Source organism: Micrasema longulum, unplaced genomic scaffold (assembly GCF_059751315.1).
Source record: "Micrasema longulum isolate JH-2025_06_02 unplaced genomic scaffold, ASM5975131v1 h1tg001211l, whole genome shotgun sequence".
Classification (NCBI taxonomy): Eukaryota; Metazoa; Arthropoda; class Insecta; order Trichoptera; family Brachycentridae; genus Micrasema; species Micrasema longulum.
Window position 1 is genome coordinate 56650 of NW_028278398.1, and position 17798 is coordinate 74447.

At 30.8% G+C, this 17798-nt stretch overlaps 1 long non-coding RNA gene across 1 annotated transcript in view; it reads left to right on the top strand.

The window, feature by feature from the left end:
- Positions 1–2496: 2496 nt before the first annotated feature.
- The window catches only part of LOC148276486 (uncharacterized), an 88411-nt gene continuing 73109 nt past the window's right edge, over positions 2497–17798 (top strand). Inside the window, exon 1 of the long non-coding RNA XR_015823725.1 lies at positions 2497–2751. This is a non-coding gene — a long non-coding RNA (uncharacterized LOC148276486). The remainder of the gene's footprint in view (positions 2752–17798) is intronic.

The following is a 17798-nucleotide window of genomic DNA, read 5'->3' on the forward strand; positions in this document are numbered from 1 at the left end:
AAAACATAACTCAATCAATTCAATTAAATAATAGTATAATATTTGTGACATTTAATAATTAATCAGTTTTAACTATTGTAAGCACTATGCAATGGATGAGATATAAATATCATACTTACTTTTAAAGAACTCTTGACAAGACGGTTTTGTCGAATGACAGTGCTACGAAAACTCATTTTTATTGTTTTTTCCTCGGTGGCATATCAATAGTTTATCCTTTAAACTGAGTATTAACACTTTGACAAAATTAAAAGTTTCAAAATCGCCGGAAAAACATCCAAAAATGCGTAATTGAAATACGAATTCACGAATTCATCTGCAGCATTGGGCATTAAAAATGACCCACAAACAAAAACGGTGAAATGTATCATTTTTCTATGACTTGCCAATTGATAGTATTGCCAATCTGAATGTTGTTTGGAATTAACCACTTTTTTTGATATTTGTCATGCACTAATTTAATTCGGTGATCTCCGTGGTGTAGTGGTTAAGACATTTGGTTCACACATGGAAGGTTCTGGGTTCGATTCCTGGTTAAAACACAAACATTAAATGTGATTTTTCTTAAGGCTGGGTGTAACGTGCTGTAATTCACCACTGTAATTGGGCCTTACGGTCCTCGGTGGTGCAAAAAAAAACGGTCTTGTAGAAAAGTTTTAGGATTAAATATAACAGTTTAAATAAAAATAAATAAAAAAGGAATTCTCTCTATATTTTTATGTATATGGCAATGTGTTGATCATCACTGTATGACTTTCGGATTCAGAAATATCATTCTTGACATAACAATATTCCAGCAACTTTTGATAAAAACTTGTGGCGTCAAATTTTCCTTTTCAACCTTACATCAATCTTAAATCAAGTTTGAAGCAAGTTTCACTGCTATCTGGGATGTAATATATTTTCTTTACTAACTTTGTATACTTTGTGGAAATATGTTATTGGTTCTGAGTATATACACTATATCCGTTTGTTTATTATAAATATGTATGTAGAACTGTTTCTTTCCCAAATAAAATATCAAGTACTTTTATTAAAACTTATTTGTAAAAGTGAAGTGTACACTGGGACAGTCCCAAGGTAAGTGCAGTCATTTGTCTCAAGGTACAAGTAGAGGTAAAAAAATATAAATTGAGTAAAATAAAAATAACCTAACATTTCACGCATTTCCTTTCAAGGCATAGTTGTCCTCGAATAAACTATTAACAGTTTTAATCAATACAAAATATTGTCAAGCCAGTATTTACTTTGGAATCTGATGTTAAACCCAGCCAAAAAACTATATTTGAACAGCAACTTTTTGGAAAATTGTTTTATTTACAAAAGAAGTAATGTTATCAGCAACAGAATGACAGGTTACACTTGTGACTTTGACAGTTGTCTATGGTATAAATTTAAATGAAATGGATGCGTTCACTACGAAAAAAACATCCATGTCCCGAGGCACGTTCTGTCCTGGGGTAAGATCCTTTCCCCTTTATTATTTTCTCATCATGTTAGAGATGATTAAAATAAAAAAAATATTAGGCAGTAGATCTACATAACTTAATAAATACCGTAACTGGTAATCTGTTTTAATTTCTAATAAAATTATCTTACCATGCATTTGTTACGATTTGAGTTGTATGTAGTTTAAATGTTATTAAATGTATATTTCAACAATGTTTTGAGTACATCTAAATGTTTGTAGACAGGCTGGGTTTCCTCCCTTGGGAGTTATTAAGGTCTAAATTTATTACTCTGTTGCAAAACATTATGAGAAGGGAACATGTAAGTCTACGCATTTACAGGGCTTATGACCCGTAATTGGCTAGTTTGAGTGGTCACTTTACACAGTGTGTAACATTCATCATTTTGTCTATTTTTAAACATCCACATTTTCTCAACTCTTCCAAATGTTGATTTTTGTGAAGCGAAAAATGTAAATGTAAATGCTTTGACTTCCATGTTCTCTTTTCATGTTTTTTTTATTTTCTAGGGATTGTTGACAATAAATATAGAACGAAATTCCCTAAATTTATTTTAATAAAGATTTTTAGAAAATCCCACAATTTATAATACTAAAACTCAAATTTCATTATGAACTCATTCGATTTGTGTAAAAAAAATATTTTTGATTTAAATTGTGACTGATTATAAGTATTTACTATACTTTTTCATGTAAAATTAAATTTTATTTATAAGACAACGGTTTTATAAACATTTTATTGTATTTATAAGAGGCTGACATTTTAGGCAAAAAAATCGTAGATTGATGTAAAAAAAAAGACAAAACCAATCGCCAAACATTTAAATAAGTTGGCCTAAGTATAAGCTTCTCCTTAGGTAAAAAAAAAAAAAAAAATCTTGAAAGTTACAAATCGTAGTACCTACCCGCGTATGATAATATTTCTAGTTTAAACGATAACCCTTCTTTATGAACCGAGTGGAGGGGGTTATACAGTGGCAGGTAGCAGGTAACACAGTCGCTCAGTTCAGCGTTCAGTGTTCAGTGTTCAGTCTGCGCCCGGTGTTCGTGTCGTTCGGTCCGCTGTCGCCGTACCACAGCAGTGGCATTCGCTGCACTCTCGCGGGGCGGAAAACTTTCATAAAAATACTTTAAAAAGTTTCCAACTTTTCGTCGGCGTAAGTTTATCAGTTCAGTGGGTGGTACCGATTTCAGAAATAACAATCATTATTCCTCGATCTTAGTTACGTCTTTCTGCTTAGACAGAACCTCGCTGGACCAGTGCCGCGTGCACCTTCGGTTCGGTAAGTCGAATTACTAACTATTTATTATTATATAGCTTTACATAATTATTTCTGATTACAGATTTTCTTTTAGTTCGTTTCAAATGTTTAATTTTAAAAAGAGGAAAATTACCAAATAAAGTATCCCTAATATGAAATACTATTTTTTTTTTCTAACTAACAGTTCTTGACGAAATGCAAGACCATATTTTATATCATTCACTCACTTCCGTATCTCAATATTTTTTTGTTTGTTCTGGCAGTGATAGAAAATTTTGGTTAATTTGTTGAAAATAAATATGTTCATGAATTATGTGTTCAGAAAGACGTATTTATTGATTGATTTGGTGTTTATTTTGTAGAACCCCATATTTAAACTTATAATTAGAAATCAAACACTGATTTGAGTCTACTGAACACTTTATTTTATTTTTACAAATATAAACATATAAAAATAAAAACTTCGTGACAATTGTTTCGCCTTATTAGGGCATTTTCAAACGAATGTGAAGATTATTAGGATTGAATGTCCTTATAAAGTTATATAATTCAAGGTACTTAAGTAGAAAATAAAAATAATCTTATGAACTATAGCATGTACATTAATCATAATTGAGGGAAAAACCAATGGTTAAGGGTGGGGCTAAGTGTTTAATAGGTAATGCGGAATTTAGGTAATTATATTTGAATTTCGGGGAAAATATAACAATGTAAGTATTTATTGACATACAAGTATGTATTGTGAGGTAATTAATGAAACGTTATAGTTTTGTAAATTTAGATAATTGTTGTCGAAAAAATATCAATAATATTATAACAGGTTGCTGTTCATTTTAATTTTAAAACATGATTGAAATATTATGAGGAAATTTATATAAACATAAATGTATTATTATACAATATTTCTATTTTTAAGAATTTCTTATCAAAATATATAAATGCAATTGTAACATGATTCATATATTAATTACGCGTCATATAAGCGTGTACAAAAAGGAACAAAGGGAATAATAACAGTCTATTTAAATATGTTTAATAGTGGTGAAGGTATTAGGTTGGTTTGTTCATTTATTATTTTAAAATTAGGATTATTTAGATATTGATTAATTTCCAATGGTTCAAGTATATTAAGTTTATGCTAATGCTTTAAGTTAATGCCCTAATAAGGCGAAACAATTGTCACGAAGTTTTTATTTTTATATGTTTATATTTGTAAAAATAAAATAAAGTGTTTAGTAGAGTCAAATCAGTGTTTGATTTCTAATTATAAGACGCATTTATATTTGTCTTTATACTTTCGAAACGTTTTATTGTTTGTGTATTGTTATTTGTAAAATAATAAACTTACTACTTTTACTTTTGTACAGAAGCGGGTATATAGTACAATTCGTACTGTTGTACTTAATATTCGGCCGTTGTTTTTGAAAAACTTCTTGTGTAAAAAAACCTATATACAAAGTTTTGTGAGTACAAAGGTTTTCCACTTACCATGGTTTAAAAAATTATGTAAAACCTCTTGATAAGTTCGGTTTTACTCCGGTTATATTTGCACTACATGTGTTATTAGAAAAAAATCTCCTTGCAGTATTCCCATCGTTGATATTACCACTGCCTTTTCTTAAATTTTAATTATTTGAAAACATCCTAATTAAAGGTGTCATAATGAATTAATTGCATTGTGAATCAATTAACGGTTTTGAGTTTATGTAAATTTTTGTTGACAATGAATGGATTCAACCCCCTAGGGAGCTGTTTATATTAACATAATATAACAGACATGAATAACATTTTACAGAAGGGAATATAGAAGTCTAGGCATCCACAGGGCTGATGATCTGTCATTTGCTGATTTGATATTAAATGTTCAATGTAGATGTTCAAATAAAGGCAGAATGGTGAATGTTACACAGTGTGTAAAATCGCATTTAAACCAGCCAATAACAGGTCATAAGTCCTGAGTAGACTTCCATATTCCCTTCTATAAAATGGTCTTCATTTCTGTTTTAATATTTTAAATATGAATCAATGCTTATTTCAATTCTACCATATATTTGACAAGAATGATATTCCACATTTGATCACATTTATCTAGTCCAGTGGTGGCCAGCATTTTGTATACCATGCGCCAATTTTTTCACATACAAGGTCAGATGCGCTGTACAACTCGAATTTTTTTAACCTTGTTACGTTCACGTTTGGGGTTGTACAATAGAGATAGGAATAGGAACTACTTCGCTTACAAGAGGAAAATGAATACCACCCCAACCACGGTTTGACCACCACTGATCTAGTGTGTAACTGCTTAAGTATGTTATGTATGTTATCTTTATTTTTAAATAGATTTATTTTTTATTTAAATCTTAAAGTAGGGGACACATATCATACATATTGTTATGTGTGTTCTAATAATAACATTGCAAATATATTTAATTTATAAATTGTTTATCACATATGTCTTGACCATTATTTTAAATTTTGATATGTTTTTTTCTTCATAAATATTTTTTTCTATTTCGTAATACTTTTTAATTGCTTTAAATAAAATTGAATTTTGTGACTTTGCCTTTTTCCTAAATGGAAGTCTAATTTTGTTCTTTTCTCTAGTATTGTGATCGTGTTCATGCTGGTTCCGATCAATTTTTTTCCGAAATTCTGTTTTTTTTATTAGAGTTTATAATTTTATGAACAAATATCATTGTATTTTAAAATATTCTTTGTTTATATGTTAATAATTTCATTTCATTTACCATCGACTTTACCCTCGTGTATCTGTTTTTTTTTCAAAATGATTCTAAAGGCTTTATTTTGTAATACAGTTAGTTTATCTATGTTTTCTTTGTTTGATAAAAAATAAAATGCTGCTACAACGCTACAACGCAACGATATTACAACGGAGAAGAATAGCAATTTAGAGATAGGAATTTGGAAGTAAGGGCATTTACAGGCCTCATAACATATCCTTGGCTGGTTTAAGTGGCCTTTTTACACACCATTCTGCCTATGTTTTCACATCTATTTATGTTTTCGACGAGGACGAGATTCCTTCCAGGGAGTTATTAAAATTAACATATTACAAGAGAGATGGAAAAACATTTAAGAGAAGAGATTATGGATGTATAGATTACCTATATATTTACTATGAAGTTGATATTTTTAATATCTATATTTCTGTATATCGAATGGTGTAATTGTACATTGTACCGTTTGTCATTACGAACTGAATGCACTAGATGGAACATGAATGACTATGGTATGGTCCTTCTTTTATGTTGGTTGGGGTGTTATCCTGAAAGCCAAGCACCGTCACCGTTCCTGACCGGTTCTAATTGATAACTAGCAATTTTGTTAATTATAGCGCGATGTTTTATATTATTTCGCAGCCCTTTCCGGATACAGATTAGTCAACCCGAATAAGTAATATTTTAAATGGCACGCGAAGGGGTCGTTTTTTTAAATAACACGCACCTTCAACTTGCTGCTTCCCATAATGTACCTTATTTAATTTAATTATACATTACTCCTATCCAAGAAGTGGAATATTATTTAGTCATTCCGACAAGTATTTTCTAAAATCTTAGTACATGGGACGTCTGACGACATGACGATCGGTTGGCAATGCTGATGGTTTAGCACACACTTATCTCTTTATTCATTTACATTAAGGCTGTAGTCGGGTAAAACGCACGAAAATGGGAAAATTATACGATTTTGCCATTTTAAAACAAATGTATTTTTAAAATCCCGCAAAAATAAAACATAAATTAGTTAACTATAATTTTTCAAGGTATTTCTTTTAAAAAATATACTTAATAGTTTAGTCTAAAATATAATTACCTTTTGACCGGCGGATTACGCCATTTCAAATTTAGACTAAACTTTTGGATCTCAATTCTCAAATAAACTATTAAACGAAAATTTTAAGACATAATTTAAATATAATAGATTGAAAATTAAAATAAATAAAGCGAAATCTTAATTATTTTGTTAAACGAGCATTTAAAATCACATAAATATTTGTGACATTTTTCTTTATTTCTACGTAAAATTATGCCTTCGGTAATACTTAAAAAAAAAAAGTTATTGCCACAGTTTAGTTGAATTTTTCTTTTTTAGAATCGTATTCTCCTTTTTTAAAAAAAATGATAATTCTGGTTGTAATATTCAATATCTTATTTAGGTTTTTATTACCTTCATACTGGCCCTTATCGGTACCCGACTATTTTACAAATTACAAAAGAGATGAAGAACATTTTAGAGAAGGGAATGCAGAAGTCTAGGCATACACTGGGCTTATGACGTGTCATTGGCTTGTTTAAGTGGCCATTTTATACACTATGTAACATTCACAATTCTGCCCATATTTGAACTTCTACATTCTATCGATTCTTCCATCTGCTGACGTTTGTGAAGTTAGAGACACTATATTCTACTTCTACATTACCTTCTCTAAAATGTTATTCATTTCTGTTGTAATATGTTACTATTAACAGCTCCCTAGGTGGTTTAATTGAGTTGTTATCAAAAAATATTTGAACAAACTCAAAACACAGTTAACTGACAATTTCGATGAGATTTAGAAAAAAAAAATTAAAAGATGTTTAAGTTATGGTTTTTTCTTTTACAAAATTGTCGAGATGCACGTATACACAAAATGTCCGCCGGCAAATTACTAATTTTAGTATTCAGAAATAATGCGGATTTATATAATGAAAATAACTTTGGTCAAAAATTTGCCAACAGAGAGGGCTGTATAAGAGAAAACTTGACAGCCACCTTTCTCATCTCCAAATCTTAACTGAAATTATTAAAATTTAAAAATCGAAAAACGTCCAGAGCAAGGTTGGTCATCGATTGACATTTCACATAATTTAAAACTGGTAAGCTACTCAAACACTCGAGTTTTCTCCATAGCATGTTTGTGTGCCATTGTTAATATTTCAAGAGCTCCTGAGCCTGTTTTCCCTTGCAGTGCTGCGATTTCAATGGGAAGTCAAGGACGTCAAACCTTCACCATGACGATATAGTTGAATATAAATTCTCCGTGATGATTTAAGCTTTTTTTTTTTTTTAATATATATTTGGACCCCTGTAACCCCTGTTTGGACGCTAGCCTAACGTGTCATGTACAAGGTTAAAGTACTCGGAAAAATCGCTTTTGTTTGTTTTGGAAATGGAATGTTCGATCACTGATTTTGGTTTATTACCTTTATGAGTCTAATCACCATTGTTGCAAAGTTCAAGAACAACGGCGCGTGATAACTACTTATAACTACAGTGTGGATATCTGTTAAGGATATTCCTTCTTTCCGGCATTCTGCTTCAAGATTATGGCGTTGTATGATGTTCGATACTCTGTGAAGAAATATCATCGCATGGACAATAGTCATTATTCCTTAATTTAAACCTATATAGGTAACTTTTCATATCCGTATCCGGTAAAAATTTGGGTAGTTTCGAAAGGACTTTGGTGAAGACGGCGGAAGTTTGCTGCATCAGCCAGCGTTGGGAAAAACATTTTACTGATTTTACCTGTAGAAGAAGCGCGGCAATGATCCTCCCAACGTTGCTGCGTATTTTGTTTTATACAGCGTTTAGCAATGTTAAGGGGAAATTCTGAGAAGAAAGATGCCGTTCTTTTACAAGTTGGGGCTCTCGCTCGTTCATCCGCTCTCTCATTTCCTACGATACCAGCGTGTCCTCTTATCCAGCATATTTGAATAATCATCCCTTTGATTTTTAGAAGCTTAATTTTACTCTGAATATCTAGAATTAATGGATTTATCCACCGAGTATCAGTTATACCTTGAACGCCTGAACGACAATCTGATAATATTTTTGCAATAACCCACCTCTCTGGTGGTTTTTTTTAAATAACCATTCGAGAACTTCTCGTATTGCGAGTAGTTCAGCCTGAACAACTGAACAGAAATTGTCTAATTTGAACATTCTGCCTGGTAATTCTTTATCACTCTCAAAAGGAACGAATGCCGCTCCCACTTTGCCGTCGAGCAGGCTACCTCCCGTAAAGATTCTTATTTCATTGGGAACATAAGGAGGTATATCTTTGTCAAGTAAAATAATACTTTCGGGAATTCTTTCGCACGGGTGAGGTAAATCGAAATAGTTTGCAGCTCCTTGATACTTGCGATCACCTGGAATGGAATACAGCTTACCAAATTTCTTAACATAATAAATGTCCTTCCTTTCTTGAATTTTAGGTCTAACGGTGTAAACCCTGTTAGGGCTTGAGTTGAGATGAGTGGAATTGTTCTGTATCCTCTACAAGATCTTATGGCAATTTGTCTTTGTAAGCAGTCAAGTTTTTTCTTATTGCATTTCTTTTTTACCGCTTCACCCGAATGATTACGGAGATAGACTACCGACCTCCTACCTTCAAGTTTTGAGTAGATACATCTATAAGTACCGACGGGTCTAGTTCTCCACGGTACACATTAATACTGACAAAAATTTTGTTCAACCGAGTAATATTTTTTTTGATTAAAATTAATTTAATTTTTTTAACGTTCTGAAGTGGCCAGTTTTCATTTGCTTTAGGTCATGCACCCATGCAAGTGTACCATGTCCAATGTTTATGTGGGTACATATCGGTTGCAAGCAAATATCTACATAAAAACTGACGTAATACTTATTCAAAACAATTCCCTGTAGAAATAAGATGATTCCGATGAGGATATAATATAAATAAAATATCAATACCGAGGATAATTAAGATACAATAATACGGATAATATAAAGAGGCTAACTTATATAAATGTTCTTTTGTTTTTGTAACATAAGGGTAAGGGTACAAATAAAAATACTGTATCTCTCGAAATAATATATTAATTATTTGCTGACAACATTTTAATGACTTCGAAAATATATTAAAAAATTTCGGCAACTTTCATTATTTCTTACGTTGCAAAAACAATAAAGTTTTTATTATTATTTACTATGGATAACTTATACTGAGCTATTCATTTATTCATTATGGAAATCATATAGTCTTTTTAATAAACACAAGGTACAATAAAACTATTTTTAAAAGTAAGACCAATAACAGATTTTACATTAATTTATTATGAAATAATGAAACAGTTAAAAAAATAAATATTTAAAAAATGAAATAAAAAGTACATAAAAGGTAGAAGTGTTGGTATATTCCCAACTCTACATTACTTTCCCTCTCTCTCTCTGCTTCCACGAACATTTATATTTATTACTAAAAATTCACCACCGACGATAATTTCCTAGGTAGGTACAGGTAGTAGATTTATATAAAAGTAAAAGTTAAAAGTTAAGCCGGAGATAAATTTAAAACGAAATTTAACAGATTTGATTTAACTATAGTATTTACAATGTAATATGTCAATGTCACTAATACTGTCATTATAGGTAGTCTGTATTCTCCGAGGAGTGCTATTTTTCATATAATTATACCTAGTGTCAATATGAACTATTGCCAGAATTCGTTTTTACACAGATCGTGTTCCACTTTTAACAGCTTTTTTAACCATATAGATATCTATCATACAGGATTACAATTATTTAAAAATAGTGTATTGAAAACTTTTGAATAAAACTCCCGTTGGTCCCTTTTTCTCTTATATCACTCAAATTACATGCATTAATATTATTATCATAAATCAAATTTCTCTTTTGAAATTTTGTATTACTACTAAAATCGCTTTAATGAAATTTTATCGACTTCTCTTGGTTTAAAATCTTTTCCTTATATTGCTTTTTAAAATTTTAAAGATAACTTGCCATACTTGTTATTCCTTCTTTATTTTTTCTTTTTTCTCTGCTGCCATTGGCATGTTTTATACTTTTAAACTACTTTTAATTACTTATATTATATTTGTTAATAAAATCAATATATTGCTGCTCTTACTATAATGTGTCATTAATTTTGAAGATGTTTTTTAAATTGACCTAAATTTATTGTCTTATATTTCACTTAAAGATTCTTCTCATCGTTTATTTGAATCCCTTAAAATAAAAATGTGTTTATGTTTTTCCTTTTTTAAAAAAAATGTTCTAACTATTTTATTTTATTTTTACATCTGAGCATGTTTTTCATTCTTTATTTCCATTCTTAATTTTTGATTACTCTTACAAATTTTCTTCATTTTTAATATTATTTCCATTTGTAAATACTCACTACAAACTACAAACCTTAAAATATCTTTTTTTCACTTAAAATTTAATTTTTAAACAACTTTCATTTATGTTTTCTTTTTCCTTCTCTTTTTTATACTTTCATAATTAACCTTACATATAATTGCTTTTCAATATGGAAACTTCACTGGTCCATTAGAATTAAGTCTAATTGTGTAAAATATTAAACTTTGTAACTGTACTGTATGTTTCCTGAATAAAAGAAAATAAAATAAAAAAATAAAATAATTAGTTGAAAAGTTGGAGAGTACAGAATGACGAGTTCTACGGACAGGCACTCTATATGAAATATTAATTTTATTGTAATATTTTAATAACAAAATCTCCATTTACAAGTGCATGAATATAAATATTTTAATCTTATCGCGGATAATTTATATAGCTTACCCAAGATCCTAATTAACTGAGACCCGTGTTTATTAGCATGGAAAAGTCGCTAACAGCAGTTTTGCTGCTTAAGAATTAATATTTCTTCATTGCATAATTTGTAATCGAAGCGTAATTGAATATACGATACAAAAATTCGGATCATTGATTATGAGCTACGTGTTTGCACTAATATGATATCGGATTCGTGTTCACTCAAATCACTTCACGTTTCTGAGAGCTATTGCATTGTATCTAATTCCCCCCAGTGATTTAAGAGAAAACGCGGTCTGACTTTTCTTTATGCTAACGTATTTCAGCAAATTCTCAAAAATTATACACCAATGTCTTACGTATTGTTTGAGAGCCGTAATAAAAAATTATATACCAATGTCTTACGTATTGTTTGAGAGCCGTAATAAAAAAATATATACCAATGTCTTACGTATTGTTTGAGAGCCGTATTAAAACATTATATACCAATGTCTTACGTATTGTTTGAGAGCCGTAATAAAAAAATATATACCAATGTCTTACGTATTGTTTGAGAGCCGTAATAAAAAAATATATACCAATGTCTTACGTATTGTTTGAGAGCCGTAATAAAAAAATATATACCAATGTCTTACGTATTGTTTGAGAGCCGTAATAAAAAAATATATACCAATGTCTTACGTATTGTTTGAGAGCCGTAATAAAAAAATATATACCAATGTCTTACGTATTGTTTGAGAGCCGTAATAAAAAAATATATACCAATGTCTTACGTATTGTTTGAGAGCCGTAATAAAAAATTATATACCAATGTCTTACGTATTGTTTGAGAGCCGTAATAAAAAAATATATACCAATGTCTTACGTATTGTTTGAGAGCCGTATTAAAACATTATATACCAATGTCTTACGTATTGTTTGAGAGCCGTAATAAAAAAATATATACCAATGTCTTACGTATTGTTTGAGAGCCGTAATAAAAAAATATATACCAATGTCTTACGTATTGTTTGAGAGCCGTAATAAAAAAATATATACCAATGTCTTACGTATTGTTTGAGAGCCGTAATAAAAAAATATATACCAATGTCTTACGTATTGTTTGAGAGCCGTATTAAAACATTATATACCAATGTCTTACGTATTGTTTGAGAGCCGTAATAAAAAAATATATACCAATGTCTTACGTATTGTTTGAGAGCCGTAATAAAAAAATATATACCAATGTCTTACGTATTGTTTGAGAGCCGTAATAAAAAAATATATACCAATGTCTTACGTATTGTTTGAGAGCCGTAATAAAAAAATATATACCAATGTCTTACGTATTGTTTGAGAGCCGTAATAAAAAAATATATACCAATGTCTTACGTATTGTTTGAGAGCCGTAATAAAAAAATATATACCAATGTCTTACGTATTGTTTGAGAGCCGTATTAAAACATTATATACCAATGTCTTACGTATTGTTTGAGAGCCGTAATAAAAAAATATATACCAATGTCTTACGTATTGTTTGAGAGCCGTATTAAAACATTATATACCAATGTCTTACGTATTGTTTGAGAGCCGTAATAAAAAAATATATACCAATGTCTTACGTATTGTTTGAGAGCCGTAATAAAAAAATATATACCAATGTCTTACGTATTGTTTGAGAGCCGTAATAAAAAAATATATACCAATGTCTTACGTATTGTTTGAGAGCCGTAATAAAAAAATATATACCAATGTCTTACGTATTGTTTGAGAGCCGTAATAAAAAAATATATACCAATGTCTTACGTATTGTTTGAGAGCCGTAATAAAAAAATATATACCAATGTCTTACGTATTGTTTGAGAGCCGTATTAAAACATTATATACCAATGTCTTACGTATTGTTTGAGAGCCGTAATAAAAAAATATATACCAATGTCTTACGTATTGTTTGAGAGCCGTAATAAAAAAATATATACCAATGTCTTACGTATTGTTTGAGAGCCGTAATAAAAAAATATATACCAATGTCTTACGTATTGTTTGAGAGCCGTAATAAAAAAATATATACCAATGTCTTACGTATTGTTTGAGAGCCGTATTAAAACATTATATACCAATGTCTTACGTATTGTTTGAGAGCCGTAATAAAAAAATATATACCAATGTCTTACGTATTGTTTGAGAGCCGTATTAAAACATTATATACCAATGTCTTACGTATTGTTTGAGAGCCGTAATAAAAAAATATATACCAATGTCTTACGTATTGTTTGAGAGCCGTAATAAAAAAATATATACCAATGTCTTACGTATTGTTTGAGAGCCGTAATAAAAAAATATATACCAATGTCTTACGTATTGTTTGAGAGCCGTAATAAAAAAATATATACCAATGTCTTACGTATTGTTTGAGAGCCGTATTAAAACATTATATACCAATGTCTTACGTATTGTTTGAGAGCCGTAATAAAAAAATATATACCAATGTCTTACGTATTGTTTGAGAGCCGTAATAAAAAAACACGTTCCGAAGATTTGCATCTACCTATCTTACTTATAATTTCTAGAAGCTAGAAGGTACAATGGGTTTTTATTTTATTCTCAGTGATAAAAAATCATAGGTTTTCAAAAATGTATACCTAGTATATACATATCTGCACCTTGAAGGATATGTTATGTGCCGGTGTAGGGTGTAGGGTGTAGCGTGTAGCAGCAAGCAGCAAGCAGCAAGCAGCACACAGAGAAGGATTCATCGACGTCCACTTGAACATTGACAAGACACGAAGATGTTGTTTATTATTGTTTTAATTACTTAAAAGACAATACAAAACAATGTTTGATTATGTCCAAATGCTTGCAGACTGGCTGGATTTCCTCCCTAGGGAGTTGTTCATATTTAAATTTATTTCAACAGAGAGGGAAAACATTTTTGAGAAGGCAATATGGAAGTCTAGGATTTTTTTTTTTTTTTTAGTACTGTAATTAGGCCTCCTGGCCACAACAGGCCAGGAGGCCTAATTACAGTACTGAATTACAGAACAACCAGGCTTGAGATAAATCACATTTTTTAATTTTTGTTTTCGCACCGGGAATCGAACCCGGAACCTTCCGTGCATGAGTCAAGTATCTTGACCACTACACCAAAGAGGCCGCCAATTTACAGGGCTTATGACCAGTCATTGGCTGGTTTAACTGGCCACTTTACACACCGTGTAACATTCACCATTCTGCCCATGTTTGAACATCCACATTACCTCAACTCTTCCATCTGTTGACTTTTGTGAAGTAAAAGAGGTGAAATAAATTTAAATATGAACAACTCCCTAGGGAGGAAATCCAGCCAGTCTGCAAGCATTTAGACATAATCAAACGTTGTTGAATTACTACCTGGTAAAAAAAGAAGTATAAAAATTGGAAAATTGTTTTCAGGCGTTGCCTAGTAGGTGATTGGGTTCAGCCGGATGAATCTCACCCACATGATAAAGGTTTCAGCTTTTTTACTGCACAAAAGTCAACAGATGGAAGAGTCGAGGACATGTGGATGTTCAAACATGGGCAGAATAGTGAATGTTACACAGTGTGTAAAGTGGCCACTCAAACCAGCCAATGACAGGTCATAAGCCCTGTAAATGCCTAGACTTTCATATTCCCTTCTCAAAAATGTTTTCCCTCTCTGTTGAAATAAATTTAAAGACAATACAAAAAGCCATTATACTGTTACACTTGAAAGCTACCGTATTTATTTAAACTAAGCATTACGTCATAGTGAAGGAGTAATGACGTTAGGCTACATTTTTAAAAGCCTCCGAAAGGACTGCGTATGGATTTATATAATGCAAGTTTTGGTCCTAAAGAGGGGTAGGTTAGTACAAAAATATTCCTGAGATTCACGTAAAATTCTATTTCGCACGCATTAGAAACATATGGTTTTCAAGTAAACACTATTAGCGACCCTTTTAAATGAAAATACACGATTTTTGTATGGCGTAAGAGGTGTGAATTGGCCCTTGGGGATTTTACCAAATGACTACGCGCCAAATGTATCTGAGTTCTAGGTATATTACATCCTGTGAAGTACGCAATTTCTACCACCAGCTAACAAAATACAATATGTACTATGTACGTAAATTACAGATAAACCACGGTAGTCACTTTCGGACTTTTGTTCAGGAAAGTGATTTTTGTATCAACGGAAAGTTTGCAACTCTAAAACTGTTTTCAATAACCGCAATAATTAGGTTCTGTGAACGATGAATTCCATAATTTAATACATAGTTGACCATAGTCAAGACAAATGTGCCAATTTACGTATATTTCGGAAGTTAAATAACCTCCGTGTTTTATACTCTAACACATTAATGAGGAAGGACACAGAGCAAAAATTTCCTTTTGACAAAACACGGTAGTCAATTTAAGTAAACCTTTTGTTTTTTTTATAAAACAGCAAAACAGCGGAAGATTTCCCAAAATGCATAAGCGGATAGTAAGAAAGAATTAATAATGATTATGAATTATTTTCATAAGAATAATAATTAATAATTATTTAATTTGGTTTAATAACAATACATGTGCCAGCCAGGATTTGTAGACGGTACCACCTGTTTCATGTACCAATAAGTAAAACATCGTATGTTAAAAATGCTTTTTTTCGTAGGACTTTTTCAATGTACAATACAAAATTTAAAAATATAGATTACACAAACATCACTCTGTCAGATTTAAAATTTACACTTAAATGTATTATATAACTTAGTAGACATTATAATAATAAATATGTACATCTCCCCTCTCCTCCTTATCCTCTCTTCAAGCATTTTTGTCCTTATCCCGCCCAATTAACAGTAACGTAATGTTCTTAAAATAAATATTTTAAAAATCTTTGATTATTGAGTACATGAAAATAACATTTTTATATGTGTAAATTGTATGTATTTATTTGATATGTAATATATTTTCTTTACTAAATTTGTATACTATGTGGAAATCTGTTATTATTTCGGAGTTTATACACTATATCTGTTTGTTTACTAAAAATATGTATGTAGAACTGTTGATTTCCCAAATAAAATAAAATAAAATAAAATATCAGCATTCATTTGTTATTATAGATACTCGTATATAAAATAAGTACTCACGGTCATTATCCAAAACATCAGTTGATGAGAAATTATGAGGAATTTGATCATAAAATTCGTATAATTCTCAATGTATTCACTGTTTCAAAGATTGTTGATTTTTGTATTTGCCCGTGCCGATTGGATGTAAAGAGTTTTGAACTTGTGGAAAGTCAAAAGAAAATAAAATATTTTGCGCCCTTGAAGGTCTACAGTTTTAAAATGTTTACTGTCCAAGTTGGTCTTATAAAAAAGGCAGCCCTTTTATATTCTCAAAGTTGCGGCCATGCAGCATTTTAAATGAGAAAAAGTATGCCGTCGGTAATCTTTTTTCGAGCTAAAAAAAGAGCTGAAGATAATTCGCATAAAGCGCGAATATTGTTCATATCATACAACTCCATGTAACGATGTGACTATAAAATAACTTTAAAAGGCTTGGTACTTTTACATGTTCTTACATACTGGGCTCAATCCCACTGAGCCACTATATGCGCAACATCCAGCCTCTACGTTCGATATTCTACTATAGAGTGTTCAACATCGACCTCCTTGTGGGTATAGCCTCGAAATATAAATTTACGATTTTTAGCGTTGGAGTTGTATTTAGAAGCCAGGTCTGTCGCTGGTGTCATTGGCAGAGTAAGATCATCATTTTTCATTGCCTTTCCGCACCTAATGGTGCATAAGGCGCTAAATTGGTACACCAATCTCAGTGTATCTTGATCATTTTTGTTACATGAAGGTAAGATGAGTCTTACGCTTCCAGGGTCCAAGGTCCAGGGTCTATGAAATATTCCAGTGTGAAAACATCCTTTTTAATAAATATTTCATATCAAACGTGTCGGGAATCAAACCTTGTAACTCTATATACAGCAATTTTACAGGAGAGACCTAAACATATTTTTTTCATTATTTGAATAAATAAAAAAAAATCAAAAATACCTTTTGTAGTTAACTTATTTACTTATAATAATTTATTGTTTTTACTATCATATATTTTTTCATTACATTTCTAGAACCAATAAATGGAGTTACGAGGTTTACACTTTTGGAAAAAGATAACACAACTTACGAGTTTTTTACTTTATTATTTTAAACTTTAAATGCAGAAATATTCATGATAATAATTTTAAAAATATATAAAATACTGAATCGGGTTGTGGTCCCGTGGCTAGTGTCGCGGACTCACGGGCCAGAGGTCCGAGGTTCAAACCCAACTCTACCCCAACTTGATTTCCATTTTCTAATAGTGAGTTATTTACAACTCGTTGAAAATGGCCACCAAAATTGAAATATTTTGGTGAATTATAAGAACGCTAATATTTATTTTTTTCAAAAATAAAATTATAATGAAAAATTATAGTTTTTAATGAAATTTGAATTTCAATCTTACTGTTGAAATGTTTAATTTACGGAATATTGTCGTAACTT